General features: G+C 34.5%; 1 non-coding gene across 1 annotated transcript; it reads left to right on the top strand.

The window, feature by feature from the left end:
• Nucleotides 1–9182: 9182 nt before the first annotated feature.
• LOC117203297 (U6 spliceosomal RNA) lies at nucleotides 9183–9289 on the top strand. Its single transcript, XR_004485995.1, has one exon. It is a non-coding gene; the product is annotated as a U6 spliceosomal RNA (small nuclear RNA).
• Nucleotides 9290–16535: the final 7246 nt, after the last annotated feature.

Genomic DNA, 16535 nt, shown 5'->3' with positions numbered 1-16535 from the left:
GAGGGGATACGCCCAGGGAAATGGACAAAGCACCTTTTTCTCCTATAAATGATTATATTCATAGTATCCTGGACCACAGATTTTAAACGACATTCACCATAATCACTAGGACTCCAGAACAAAAGGGATGGATAATACCCAAGACGTGGAAAAGCATGGGGGAGAAAGAGTACTGTACTGAAAGTCAGTAACAGCTGTGAAATAACCAGGCAAGTGACCTCAATCACTCCCCTGCAACCCCTCCCCCCACCTGCACCTGCTACCAGCATCCTGAGACACTGCGTCTCTCTGAGAAATAAGGAGTTACACTAGATGTTCTCCGAGGACTCTTCCAGAGATAATACCATCTGAACTTCTATGGCAGTTTATGTAGTAGAAACAGGATGGGAGGGGTAGATAGCATCAGGGAGGAGTGATGATGAAAAGGAATGCCATGTCTTTGAAACAATTATTATTTTTATTCTCCATGAAATACAGGAGGAGAAAATTAGGATACAATTCAGGCAGAGAACTGACAAAAGTGAGAACTCTTGCATGCACGTGGTATGATGGTATGGGACATAAGCCAAGAAGTCCTTCCATCTTCTTTCCTTGACCTACACATTGTGAGTAAGCCCCTGTGCACTGCCATTTGCCTGAATGGGCTAATTCAGTCCCAGCCAACCTTCTGTTTTGCTTTGCACTCCTCCCTTAGTCATGTTGGACTTGTTAAATATAAATAAAGTGGAACGCTGGGACTGGAACGCTTCCGTCCACGAAATGTTTCATTATTTCTATCTGACTTCAGTCCCCACCCCCTGCTCCCATAATTAGTTCCATAAAATCATTGCCTTGTTGTAGACTAAATTTTGCCCGTTTCATAAGGTTCTAGAACAGCTGAGATTTTTAAGAAACATTCTTAGTACAAAAATATTTAGAAGATTCATTAATAAAAATAAAGAGTGTAAACAGCATATAAATCATAACATTCCTAGGAAGCTTCAAATTGCAAAACCCTTTCCCTTAATAAGTTCTTATTATGTTTTACTTCTTTATCCTAGAAGTAGAAATTCTGGAGGGTAGCTTCCCAGATTTTCTACTCCAATGAGATGCTAAGTCTTGGAAGTTGTCAGAAAAATTTTCTCAGTACCACTGCAGCCCAACTATTATCTTTTCTTAGACAACTTTATTACTTTTCATATTATTTTTTCTTGAAAACTTTAAAAATATAAAAAAGCAAATAGTATGCATTACTATACTGTGTAACCACTTCCCATCTACCCATCACCAGCCTTGATAATTATTGCCTTGGTTTGAGCTGCTGTAACAAATTAACATATACTGGTGGCTTAAACAACAAACATTTATTTCTCACAAGCTTTCTTATGTCCCTTCTATTAAGGCATTAGGACTAATCCCATTCATGAGGGATCTACCCTCATCACCTAGGTATATCCCAAAGGCCCCAACTACTAATACTATCACCTTAGGAGTTAGAATTTTAGCAAATGAATTTGGGGGGGACACAAACATTCAGTCCATGACAATTATAAATCTTGTTTTTTCATCTCATCTTTTCCCTCCACCTCTTCTATATTAGTGTGAAGCAATTTTCAGATGTCCTATCATTTCAGTTTTAAAAATTGTAGATCGTATCTCTAAAAGAAAAGGATTACCATAAAACTTAACCACAATACCATTATCATACTATAAAACATTAACAGTTCCTTAATATCATCAAATATTCTCAGTGTTCAAAATTTCAGTTGTCTTATAAATGTCATAAATTAATTTTACAGTTTGTTTGCAAAAGGATCTAATTTAGATCCACATATTGTGAATCAGTGATATAACTTTTAAATCTCTTTTTATAGGTTTCTCTTCCGTATCTTTCTTGTAATTTGTCTTTGGAATAAACCAAGTCATTTATCCTGTAGACTCACCTGTCCATATTTTGCTGAGGGCTTCCCTATGGTTAGTTTAACATGCTCCTCTCTTATCTGATTTTCTGGTAAATTAGTATTTGGATTCAAAGACTTATTCAGAATGCATATCCATTTTATGGTAAAACTATTTCATAGATACAGACTCCCTGACTACAGATTATACTACAAAGCTAGAGTAATTAAACAGTATGATAATAACACAGAAACAGAAATATAGATGAATGGAACAGGATAGAAAGCCCAGAGATAAACTCACACACCTATGGTCAACTAATCTCTGACAAAGGAGGCAAGAACATACAATGGAGAAAACACAGTCTCTTCAATAATTGGTGTTGGGATAACTGGACAGCTACACGGAAAGAAAAGGAAATTAGAACACTCCCTAACACCATAAACAAAAATAAAATTGAAATGGTTCAAAGACTTAAATGTAAAGCTGGCCACTATAAAACTCTTAGAGGAAAGTATAGGCAGAACACTCTTTGACATAAATCACAGCAAGATTTTTTTGATCCACTTCCTAGAGTAATGAAAATAAAAGCAAAAATAAACAGATGGGACCCAATTAAACTTAAAATCTTCTGCACAGCAAAGGAAACCATAAACAAAACAAAAAGACAACCCACAGAATGGGAGAAAATATTTGAAAATGAGGTGACCGACAAGGGACTGATCTCCAAAACATGCAAACAACTCATGTAGCTCTATGTCAAAAAAACAAACAACCCAATCAAAAAATGGGCAGAAGATCTAAAGAGATATTTCTCCAAAGAAGACATACAGATGACCAAAAAGCATATGAAATGATGCTCAACATCACTAATTATCAGAAAAATGCAAATCAAAACTACAATGTGGTATCTCCTCACACCAGTCAGAATGGCCATCATCAAAAAATCTACAAACAATAAATACTGGAGAGGGTGTGGAGAAAGGGGAACCTTCCTACACTGTTGGTGGGAATGTAAATTGGTACAACCACTATGGAGAACAGAATGGAGGTTCCTTGGAAAAGTAAAAATAGAACTACCATATGATCCAGCAATCCCACTCCTGGGCAGATATCTGGAGAAAACCAAAATCCAAAAGAATTCATGCACCCCAAAGTTCACTGCAGCACTGTTCACAATAGCCAAGACATGGAAGCAACCTAAATGTCCATCAACAGAAGAATGGATAAAGATGTGGTACATATATACAATGGAATATTACTCAGCCACAAAAAAGAATGAAATAATGCCATTTGCAGCTACACGGACGGGCCTAGAGATTACCACACTAAATATCAGAGACAAAGACAAATATCATATGATAGCGCTTATATGTGGAACCTAAAAAAAAAAATGGTACAAATGAACTTATCTACAGAACAGAAATAGAGTCACAGATGTAGAAAACAAACTGATGGCTACTGGAGGGAAAGGCAGGGACTGGGATTGACATATACACACTGCTATATATAAAATAGATAACTAATAAGGACCTACTGTATAGCACAGGGAACTCTACTCAGTACTCTGTAATGGCCTATATGGAAAAAGAATCTAAAAAAGAGTAGATATACGTATATGTGTAACTTATTCACTTAGTACAGCAAAAACTAACACAATATTGTAAATCAACTATACTCCAATAAAAATTAAAGAAAAAAAACTATTCCATAGTTAGAAGTGTTTTCTTCCACTAGGAGGAATATAATTATTGTTATCTCCTCCAATGGTTAGCAGCCATTGATGTGTAATTTCTAGTTCCATTAACTATGGCATTAGTTCGTCATGCATTAGCTGGAGGAAGTACAAAGAGAAACTTCTTTTCATCTACTACTTGGTTGCCCAGTGGTGTAGTTAATATAGGAAAGGCAGGATAGATGTTTTACTTTTTTCCTTTCTTTAGTCAAGATTCTGATGCCACCAAAATTCTTTCCAGGGAGAACTTGATGATTTCTCCTTGTGGTTGCTATCTTGATTCTTTCCTTTGCCGTTTCACTTTTTTGAATATATCAGAAAGTCATTTTCTATCCTCATTAAGCCATGCAAATCACCTTTGCTAAATCATTCCCAAATCCCTTTCCTTTTCTATTGAATCCCCGTGTTATTATTATATGCCTGTATCACAGTCTTGTTTTATAGTGTTGCTATTAGAAATAGAGACCAAACAGCCTTTTCCCCTATTCTTTCAATTCTAAGACATTATAATACATATTACTAAAAATGAGAGACTATGGAAGAACACAGTCCCCAAGATATTCAAAGTAAACAGGATTATGCAGGCTATTTGTCTACCTCACACTGCAGAAATACTCAGTGTAGTCTCTCCATTTTGTTTTTCCGAAGCAAAGAAACTGTGATCCCTGTCTTTAAAAGAAGTAGAATTTATTATAGTTAATAGAATAGAATATAAAACAATGGGACTACTTCGCACATCATCTGTGACAAGCAGCGGCCCTATGTTTTGGTTGGCATTACTGACCTCCTGAAGGCTTCCTCTGCCATTACTGTGAAGCCGTCCACAGTCAGTTGTCCATCATCCAGGACAGAGATAGAATTGGTATCAGAATGAACTCACAGGAAGTGTTTTAACTTAAGCTCATTTTATAGTTTCAGGTTACATTATTCTGTGACTTGAAATTGTCACTGCCATTTAAAATCCTAGTATTCTCATCTGTAAAGTGAGAAATAATGCATGCGTCAAATGATATTCTCAAGATTAAATGAGATAGTATAGTATAATGCCATCTGTATTTACCGAGGGTTGCCATTACACAGCAACTGCAAATACTCTTGTACTCCTAGCTTGTAAAAAAGTACAAGTGTCAGAAAGCAGGTAAAATATTCACTTTCTTTTGCTCATTAGCATCCAATGAGTATAATAATCACTCCCTTTACTAAAACAGACTCTAAAATCTCCCCCAAAGAGAAAACTCCCTATGCTGCAGGCCCCTCCCACAGGGTGTCCACTTCCTGAAGAGAAGCATTCTCTTCATCTGAGTCCTGACAAAAGGCACCTGACACAGGCCACATGCTCAGTAAATAGCTTTGAACTGAACTGATCTAGCCTCAATGACAATATCAGCAATGCATCACTAAGTGACAGCATTTGAGCTGTATAAAATTGTTTTCCTTAGAAGCTTATGAGAGTTCTAGAAGACATGGTATGGGTCCATGCTCTATTTCACGTGGATAACATAGAGCCGGTACTCAAACAATGCCAGCTGTTGCTCTGAGAGCTTTCACAAATTCTCTCTCCCCCTCCCACCCTGTTTCCAGCACACAGGAATTTAACATTCTTCTACCTGCCCTGAATCGGTCAGAATGCTTCATCTGTTCTACCTCTAAGTTCAAGGCCATAAAAATCTGGTCAGTTAGGTGACTTATTTCCCCAACTTTATCATAAAAGTTGGAGTCAATTAATCTTGGTTATGCCTTTATCCAGTGCATTTATTAATAGTTCCCCTTTCACTATCAAAAATGCTCTAATTTTGTCATTCTAGTGACAAGATACTGGTGAGGCATGCCCTATGTCTTGTTGGTATCCCAAAGTGAAAAATGTACTCTCAAAAGATGTTTGTTGGTTGAAACAAAAACAGTACTTTGCTAACCAATCTAATAAGAGGCAGAGGGGTTCCTGTCTCTGTGTATGTATTTTCCCTCAGCTCTTCTGAAGGGAATATCTTCTCCAAAAGACTTTATTTTTGACATATTAATAATGCTTCCCTTACTCTTAAATAATTGATGGGTTTAAAAATATCAGTCAGTAGAAAAAGAGTGATGCACTGAGTGGAGGAAAACAGTATTTTGGCAAAAACGTGAAAGCTGCATTAATGACTGTGCAAACCTCACTAATGGGACTTATCAGTGTTTTCACAGCAAGAGTTTTCAATCCCTTTGTCACCAGAACCAATAAATCTCTGTCATATAACTGGTCCAACTTCTTATTCAAGACTGACACTAAGTTTCTTATGGAAATTGGTGCCTTGGTCAACTTATGCTAGGAGACACAAGGTGGGGACACTGTCTCAGAAGAGAATGAAGAGCACAGGAAGACACTGGGCAGGAAAGTTCTCTAAATTAATTGGCCTTGACCACAGTCACATGGAGGAAAGTGTATTTCCTAAAGCCCATTGGCCTGTTTTTAGCCCTTGTGAGGGATTTAAAAGGATACCTTTCTCTGGCATAGATACTCCTCAATGCAGTGTCAAGGAGATACTTAGTCAAGCCAAGAATTCATTGCAGGTAATTTCATTTTCACCACAAACATCAACCATGTTGACTAAAACTCTGATATTCAAAGTATAAGAACATTGTCATTAACAACGTAACAAAATGTATTCTTATATAGTCTAATATGAATGGTTCTCATCTGGGAGTGATTTCCCATCAAGGGATATTTAACAATGTCTGGAGACATTTTTGAAGGCCATGACTGGGACTATTGGCATCTAGTAGTCAGAGGCCAGATATGTTGCTAAATAGCCTATAATGCATTAGAACTAACACACCATTGTAAAGCAATTATACTCCAGTCAAGATGTTAAAAATATACATATCCTAGAATGCAAAAGACAGCCCTTACACCAAAGAATTATTCCATCCAAAATGTCGATAACATCACTGCTGAGAAATCCCGGTCTTTATTGATTAAAAAATCTGTTTTTGAGAGGGACCGTTTACTTCTTCATTCAATAGCCATTTATTAAGAAACTAAGAAGCACAGAGTTTGTCCTAGATGCTGGGATTAGCGACAGCTATGGCACAGTCCTGAGAGAGCCTGGTCCTATTCTAGCAATTTGGTGGCTTAGAGATCCCAAAACCCTCTTGTAATGCAATTATAAAAGTTCTCAATGTACTATTAAGAATACTCTTATAAAGGAAGGAATGAGGCTATAAGAAAAGAAAAGAAAGGAATTCTGCTCCTGTCAAGAAGTCATAACATTGAGACCAAGAAGGTAAGCCCACACTGCACCACCTCTCATCCTGGGGATTAAGGAAATTCCATGGACTGGAGCTTCTGCATACTAGGGAAAGTTTGCTTTCCAACCATATCATTTTATATATTACAGAAAATAAAATTGAGTCAAAAAGAAGAAAATGTTACCATAAATATGAAAACAAATAGAAATGAATATATAATCAAATACATAATCATATACCAAACTACTAACAAAACCCACAAATAAGCAATTCAGGAGGTTCTGAAAACAAAAAACTAAACTCTACATTCTTAGTAGGATTATTTTAAGGGCAAGATAATTTAAAAATCTTAAATAATATCAGTAATTTTATTTCTGTTAGTAGAAATATCACATTTTTTAATATTAAAACTATTTTACGTTTTGCAGATAAAAGTTGCCCAGGAAATAAAAATGTATGTTGTAAGTCATAGAAAATTAGACAATATGTTAATGCTATTAGGAATAAAATTTTCAGTGTAAGAGCATAAAACGAAAATATAAAATTTAAAGAAGTTAAGAAAGGGTGTAAGGAGAACTTGAATTAGGAAAATGAAAATGAACACATGATCTTTAAAAATACCTTTCTTAGTACTTTCAATTGGCAGAACCTGGACGCTATGACACCCCAACAGTGCCAAGTACAAAGATGTTATTTTATCAGGGCCTGGAACCAGAGCCACAAATAGGAGAGAAAACTAAACTGAGGTGCCTGTATGAGTTGGGACCCCAGAGGGAAGAGATGTCCAGAGGGAACTGGAGTCACACGGAGAGGCCACCACTGTTGGAAGAGGCCTAGCAAGAGGGAGGCGTGCCCTGGCCTTACTTCTCCCTTTGCCCTCCAGTCTTTTAATAGTGCCTCATACTGGCTGAACTTACCTGGAGGCCAGTTGGTAAGGAAGCCTGGGAAATTGAGGTCACTATGACGGTGACCAGATCAGAGCAAAGTCTGGTTGGAGAAGGAACATGATAAGCACAATAATACTTGTAAAGAAAATAGAGAAGGAGAGAGAGAGAGAGAGTGAAAGAATAAGAAATAAATCTGTCTCCACTGGAAGTAATTCTTACATCAACCCCTTACTCTGAAATTAGCAGAAAAGGGAATTATGAGCATTTATTCTGTCTTCATAGGAGAGCCTGCATTTTATCCCCAATTTTAAAGCTCCTTTTTAGCAAAAGAATGCCAGCTAAATAAAGAAGGAACTCAATAAAATTAATCAATTATCATTTAGCCACATTCAATGAATATTTGATTCAGGCAAGCATCATAAACAAATGTTCAAATCACTAGCTGCAATGTTGAGGAACAGAATTTTTGCACAGTGCCAAATAGTCACAGAATACTTGCTATTTGCGAAAGGAAAAATAGTCTTTAATAATGGAGAAATACTAATGTCATGATAATAACTATGTGATAGTCACCACCTTAACTACATGATCACATTCAGCATCACTGATAACAGCATAGCCCCAGTCTGTGTGCTCCCTGAAATGATGTAATGTGCAGTACAAAACACTGGCTTTGGAATATTATTGCCAAAAATATTTAACCTGTATCCTAAAACCTTTAGGAATAACATCTGGTTTATAGGAAATATAGGGACAGAAGAATAAGCTAACCACCATAAGGAAACAATCAGGTAAATCCAGAAAATGGGATATTCAATTAAAAATTATTCACTAAACACCTAAAAAAAGCAAAAAAATAAATAAAAACTGATTAGATATAAGTAGAAAATCAATCATTAGATATATGTATGTTATATACACCCATAAGAACAATAAATAAGTTTAAATGAACTGAATCCAATTTAAAGACATAAATTATTAGACCCTAAAACATAAAGAAATGGAAATGCTGAAATAGCCAGATTTAAAAGGATGGAATGTAAAAGCTGATGCAGCTACATTAATATCAAACAAAATACACCATATAATAGAAGTACTAATAGAATTAAAAAGAAGTTACTTCAGAATGACAAAATTCAGTTCACTAGGAGGATAAAACAATTCTAGATTTTTATGCATAAAATATAATAGTCTCAAAATACATAAAGCAAAAATTGACAGTACTATAAAAGGAAATTATCTGGGGTATATATGACAAAATCCTCTCTTACTCTGCAATAATGAGCAGGAAAAAACTGACTATAGTAGATTTCAATATGCTTAACTAAATTGACCTAATGGACAACTGATGAATATTTTGCATTACTAATCCACCAACATTCATGAAAATTAACAATTTATAAGACCTTTAAGAAAAAATATATATATAAATTATAACATTAAAAGCATACAGTCTGGTGCTTGCTTCAGCAGCACATATACTAAAATTGGAACAATACAGAGAAGACTAGCATGGCCTCTGTGCAAGGATGACATGCAAATTCATGAAGCATTCCATATTTTTGTATATGATGTGTTCTTCAGAGGTTGTATTATTAGGAGCAATTTTTAAAATTCTTTTTAAAAATCCCTTCACGTGTTCAAAAGCACTGAGCATTTTCTATGTGTCAATCTCTGTGCAACTATTGAGAATGAGGGAAAAATGAACAAAATGGAATGCCTTAAAGCAAAAAAAAATAAAAAGAAAAAGCATACAGTATTTTCTGCTAAATACATCATTAAACAAAAATAAATAATATAAAGGTAACTAGAAAATGTGTTTTTGTTTTAAGTTACAAATAATTTATGGGTTGAATAATACTAAATTATCAAGGAAACTGGAAAAAACTTTAAACAGAAATATTGTGAATATACATTATATTAAAGCTTGTGGGATGAAACTAAAGCAGTATTTTGAGGGACAATGATAGTTTTAAATGGCTAAGATGAGAAAAGTGTTCATTAATGAGCTAAGAATTCATCTAAAACAGGTAGAAAAGGAAGAGCAAAATAAAGCCAATAAAATAAAATAAAAAGTTTGAAAAAACAAAAATATTTATCTGAAAAGACTAATAAGTTAACAAATTCTTAATAAGACAGATGAGGAAACAAAGAAAGAGGAGGTACAAAGATAGTATTATGAAAAAGGGACAAAATTAAGATTCAGAAAATACATTTAAAAGATAATGAGGGGGCTTCCCTGGTGGTGCAGTGGTTCAGAGTCCGCCTACCGATGCAGGGGACACGGGTTCGTGCCCCGGTCTGGGAAGATCCCACATGCCACAGAGCAGCTGGGCCCGTGAGCCATGGCCGCTGAGCCTGCGCGTCTGGAGCCTGTGCTCCACAACGGGAGGAGGCCACAGCAGTGAGAGGCCCGCGTACCGCAAAAAAAAAAAAAAAAAAAAAAAGGTAATGAGGATACTCTAAAACAACTTTATAGCCAAAAATTTGAAAATGAAATTGATCTGCATAGACTCTCAAGTGAACAAAAAATAACACCTCAAAATAGTCAAGGAAAGAAATACAGAAAAATAGATGGATCTATAAACAATAAAGGAATTAATTTACTATATAATTTCAAACAGTTATGCAAGAAAAGGCAAACAGGTATAGATGTCTTTATGGATAAATTCCATAAATTTTATAGAAGCAGACATTAACTATCTTATGCAATTTCTTTCACAGAATAAAAAAGCAAACAGCATCAAGATACACCTCAATTCATTTAGGAGCATAGGAGGTATATTGATAATGTTCCCTCCCACTCACCCAGGGGATGTACATATTAATCCTAATTTCTAGTTATAAACTGGGACTTTAGAGAGATTCCATGGTGACAGGAGACACTGACAGCACAAGAACTCTTCCTTTCACCCTTGACATCTCATCATTCCTCCCACATGTAACTCCTATATATAGCCCCTAGCTCTGTGCTACTCTCTGTCCACCACAATATTTTTGCCTTTAGGTCACTGATTTCTTATTTGGTTTCAAAACACAGTGATAAATACAGTGGATTATTCTGTCAAATAACTAATCTTGCCATGTGAAGTCCCTGGTCCCAGTCTGAAACGCTTGCTTGAAGGATAAGTTAAGAATCCTTAGAGAAAATCCTGAAATGAATGTATGTTGCAGAAAGAGCTAAGAAACATATAATACAAACTATTAGGAATAGACTGTACACTCTATTTGGAAATTTTTTTCACCTAAATTATAATTTGAAGAAATGTTCATGTTACTAAGCTAGGTCTATTTCATGATGTATGAGCATAATATTGACAACCATTTCATATTGTGAAATGTTTACATTGTGTCTGTACACATGATGTGTTAGTGCATGTATGTGTATGTGATTCCTTTATTATGCCCTGTCATGGGATTCTACACTTTTCTTTCAAGGAACCCATCGTGGTTTGTCATTATGTACTCTGGCTATCTGGCCTCTTATTCAATGTCAGTCTGCCCAAGGAAAGCAGTGTCGATGAGACAAGGAATTGTATTTGTTTTGTTCACTATTCTAATAACCAACTCTTAGAACACTGCCTAATACAAGGAGCTTATTTGAGTGTTTTTAAAGTAAATTTCTAAAAATGGAAACGATAGGTTAAAATATATTATGAGCACTTAAATTTTTAGTATAAAATTGCCTTCTAATAGGTTTACGTCAAGTTGAAGTTTAATAATATAGGATGAGTAAGTGATGTTTTAATTTTTATGTGATCTTTCTGTTCATGTACTTTGCTGATATTTCCACTGAGCTATTTTCCTGTTTGTATTGTATTTGAAATTTGTATTTCCTTTTGTATCCTTTATATTTGTATTATATAAAGAGCTCTTTATATAATATAGATATTAATCTTTAGTTTACCATATATATTTGCAATCATTTTCTATTTTTTTCCTTTCCACTCTGAAACTTGGCTTTTAACTATATTTATGGTAAATATTTTTGTAAAGATCTTTAAATTCTAATGTAGTCAAATGTTTTTCCCCTCATGATTTTGAATTTTATATATATTTTAGGAAGCTTTCCTCTACATAAGATTATAAAAGAATATATTTTCTTCTAAATTGTTTTTTTAATATTTAGTTTTTGAACAATATTTATGTAAGAGATTAACATTTCTTCCACTAATTTTAAATGTGAATTTTTCCTGTAAATTACTATTATGTCATATTTACATGGGTCTGTTTTTGAACTATTCATTATGTTCTAGTGATCAAAATACTATTAATAGCATAAATTTATACAGCATTGTAATATCTAGTAAGATAGATGACCAACTGTTCTTTATGTTCAAAATTTCTTGGATATTCTTAAGACTATTTTTATGTAAACTTCAAAGTAAAGTTATTAATTTCCAAAAATATCCCTTTGAGAGGACATTGAATTTAGAATTTCATTTAGAAAGAACTGACATCTTTACAATATTTTCCAATGAAGAAAATGGAAACGATAGCCAAATTAATTTAGTTAGATCTTATTTTATTTACTTCAATGACATTTTGTATTTTTCTCCTTATAGGACCTAAACTTTCCTGATTATCTGTATTCCTAAATATTTTTGAGATTTTTACTTCTATTACAATCCAGATCTTTTATTTTCTCATTACATTTTGTAAATTGATTATTCACACCTCTGGTATGTAAGACAGCTATTGATATTTTTAGGTTGATCTTGCATCCAGTCTCTTCAATCTATAAAAATTTTAATGGCTTAAGTAGATGAATCCATAATTTAATCTGGATCTAAATAGTTCATAATTTTTATGTTAGTGTAAATGGTTTTCTTCTACTTTTTCTTTTACTCTTATTAATTTCTTCCTTGCACTTGTAATGTTTGTTTCTATTTCCCTTCTCTGTTTGAATGTTTTGAATATTTCTGTTAACTGGATAAATACATTTAAGTATGTAAATTTCTTCTGAGTACTGCCTTGGCCACAGCTTGAATTCTATTTGTTAAGAAACCCTAATAAAAACATTTAACAAAGCATTAGGCTGATAATTTAATTAACATAAACAAATCTGTTCATTTTCTGATTGCTCAGTTCAGCAGCTATTTCCAATTACCTGCATTTCTGCTGTGTATCAGGTGCAGACATTGACATTTAAAAAAATAAGGGCTATTATAATAATAGGTCATTACCCACAGGGATCTCATATTACTAGTTATCCTAGACCTTATATTTGACCCCATACTTCAATGCTGTAGGCTTAGATCTCAGATTTGACACCAGACTAACTTTCCCCATATTTCCTACTCAGACTTGGAGCTTCCATTTGAGTAGCATATGGTCTGGGTGGACTCCCTGAACATGCTTTGGCTTCTTCCTCAGCATCTTGTCCGTGATATCTTGACATTAGATCCTCGGCCCGATTCTAAAATTTTCTGTGCTACTCCTGTCTTCACTACAATTGCATTTAGTTGTATCCTTGTGATTTAAACATAGAAAACGTGTTTAAGATGCAAAAACAAACAAGCAAAAAAAACCCACTGATTTCAAAGTTATCACCATGTTTAACTAAACTTTGCTAAGAAATAAACCTCAAGGTCTGCCAGAGGTTGTTTCTATACATACCTTCTCATGCCCAAAGTTATGTAGCTTGCATAACTGAATCTAGCTCATTAAACCCCTCATTCACGTCATAACTCCTTCCTGTATAACAGACAGGAATTGCAGTCCTGAAGTTCTACTATTTTTATTCAGTCTCTCTAGTCTCTCCCCCAGGTTTGTACTGTAAAAATATAATTCCCACTCTACAATCTAATTCACTTACCTACTTTACATTCTACTTTACTACTACTTTACTTGTACTTTCTTTTAAGTTTTTAAAAATTATTAAAATATTCCTTTAGTAGTAAATGTTATTTGAAAACATATTTGTGATGTCTGCATAATATTCCATTATATTATTGCACTCTTATTGAAGAACTGTTGTATTGTTTAGTATATCCTTTTAAATTTCCATGTAGGTTCATTTTTTTATGGATCTCTGATCAATACTCTGGGATATGTTACCTGAGGTGAAGACTATAGGCAAAACAATATGGATATTTTAAGACTCAATCCATATTACTACATGCTATCATTAAAAGTTTACACCATTTTCATCAACAACAATTAAATACATTATTTCCCTCATACTTTTTAAATCACTGACCTCTTTTTTTCTTCTGTTTAATGATTTAAAATAGTATAATTTTATTTAAATTTGCAACAGTAATGACTAATAATTTTATTTTTGTTTGTGCTTATTATCAACTTGTATTTCATCTTTTAGAAATTTTTCTTTACATATGTTTTTTAGTTTTAGTGCTTTTCTTATTGGGTTAATAAGAATGTTTCACAAAGAAAAGGTATCAACTCATCTTACATGTGATACAAATATTATTAAAATATTAAAGTTTTAAATTTTAATGTAATAAAATATATCAGCCTTTGCCCTCATGATTTTCCTTCTTGCTTATATCCTCATAAATTTCATGTTCTTTGCAAGATTAATTAACTATATATACAATATATATTTTATAGCTTATAATTTCACTTTTCTTAAACACTTTACACATTTAAAATTTATTTTTGCTGAATTATAGTTTGACAGTTTGCAGAGAATTTTTCCCCTAAATCCAATTATTTTAACATAATTTATTGAATAATTTTCATAATACCCATAGGTTTATGATTTCATAAATAACTTAATGAATCAAAATCAGTCACCTAGAAAAAGTTTTTAGTGTACACTTTGTCATTTTTCCAAATATATACCTGAAGAATGAGTAATTAAATATTTTTATAGATTCCTACCAGTATATTTGCTATTGTTTTCCAAAGTTCAATATTCCACAAAATAAGAAACACATACTTCCCAAAGTCCTTTTTTCCTGCATTCAGAATTCAAAACATAAGAGAAATTTATAGGATGTGCCTTCTGCTTTCTAATTCTCTAAAAGTACCTCCAGAAATGAGAATTTAAATGAGTAGTGGTTGAATTCTCAGTTCCCGATTCCCAACTTAAGAGTCTTGTATTTAATACGTTTTGAATACATAATGCCAAAAATAGAAGCATTCTAGCCATGACGGATTTATAAATTCAGCTTTTCTATAACCTGAATCATATCATGGAGATAGTTGCAGATTTTTCTCTCTATGTAGTAGAGACTGAAAACAATGAACCAATCATACTTCTCATGTCAACTTCCACAAACCCTTTCCCATGCCACCTTCAGCACAGCAGCACACTGCCTGAGAAGGTCAAGACTCTGATACAACCTGAAGTAAGTGATTAAGCCTCCGCCTCAGCATCACTAGCACCAGGAGACCAAAAAAAAAACAAAAAACAAACAAACAAACAAAAACCTCATCTATTGATCTGATAACTGAAGTTGTTTTAAGGTGCATATTTTAAGTAAATTTTCCAAATGTGGAATACCAAGGTACATGCAATTAACTGTAAAAGATCATGTGAACATGAAAGGGAAGAACTAAGCTTCAACCTGCTCTTTTTGGGTTAAGTTCTTTGCTTTTCCTCTAATCTAAGTTGTCTTAAAAGGACAATTTTGGATAGACTTCAATGTAAAAAATCTGGATGAGTTTGGGTTATTTAAAATGTCCTTTGCCATCTAAACAATTATTTCATATAGAAAGGATGGCCTTAAATCCGATTGCATTCTACCGTCGGCTTTGCAGGTCTCTCTTGAACTTTCATAATATATTAAAGCATATGCACATGTACGTTTCTGAGCTTCAAAGTTATTACATAAAGGATCTTGCAAATTGAGTTTACATTACGTGACTATAAAGGAAAAGCCAAACTCATTAGGATGTCAATTACATAGTCTGATATTGGCATCCTGGAGATATCGGGATGCTGGAGGGAAGTCTGACCCTTTTTAATGGTTCATATTCCATTCTCTGTCCTTCCATCATTGTCAATATCTTATGATAGCCGAACGCACAAAGCCATGTTTTTTTTGTAGACTGATGAGTAGTTTATTTGGTTGCCGAGTTTCATGGGTTGACATCACACCAAGGAGCAACACAAGCACTCTAGGTCTTTGTCATCGCAGGCATGCTCAAGGGAGAAGGTGGTGGTCGGCGGCTAGTCCTGACCCTAGCACATATTAAAAGCAGGAGAAGGGGGGCTTCCCTGGTGGCGCAGTGGTTCAGAGTCCACCTGCCGGTGCAGCGGACGCTGGTTCATGCCCCGGTCCGGGAAGATCCCACATGCCGCGGAGCGGCTGGGCCCGTGAGCCATGGCCGCTGAGCCTGCGCGTCCGGAGCCTGTGCTCCGCAGCGGGAGAGGCCACAACAGTGAGAGGCCCGCGTACCGCAAAAAAAAAAAAAAAAAAAAAGGCAAGAGAAGGAAGACTGGTGAAGTTGGCCAGAATCAAGTTTCACATATGTGGAATAAGGTTATATTTCTGGATTTTCATCTCTATACATCTCCTTGTTGCTTTTCTCCTGAACCATAAATCCAGACTCTGACCTGATAACTTGACCTCAACTCTAGATTATGCCTTTTGCTGCTAGTGGGGTTCAAATTTATCTGGACTGACCCTGAACCCTGACAGACTGAACTCCTTACGTACAAACCAATATAGTATCTTTATAATGATCATAAAAGTCAATCAGAATGCTATTTGTCTCCAACAGAATCTCTTATGAACAATAAAATAGCACAAAGATTGATTTGATCAATACTTTAAGTTAGGATGAGCTTCCAGAGAGCTATACATTGCCTTTGGTCCTCTCATTTTTGTTAATCCTAA

The sequence above is a fragment of the Orcinus orca genome, chromosome 13 (assembly GCF_937001465.1).
Source record: "Orcinus orca chromosome 13, mOrcOrc1.1, whole genome shotgun sequence".
Taxonomy (NCBI): Eukaryota; Metazoa; Chordata; class Mammalia; order Artiodactyla; family Delphinidae; genus Orcinus; species Orcinus orca.
The sequence above is the reverse complement of the archived record's forward strand: the minus strand, read 5'-3'. Positions and strand labels throughout refer to the sequence as shown.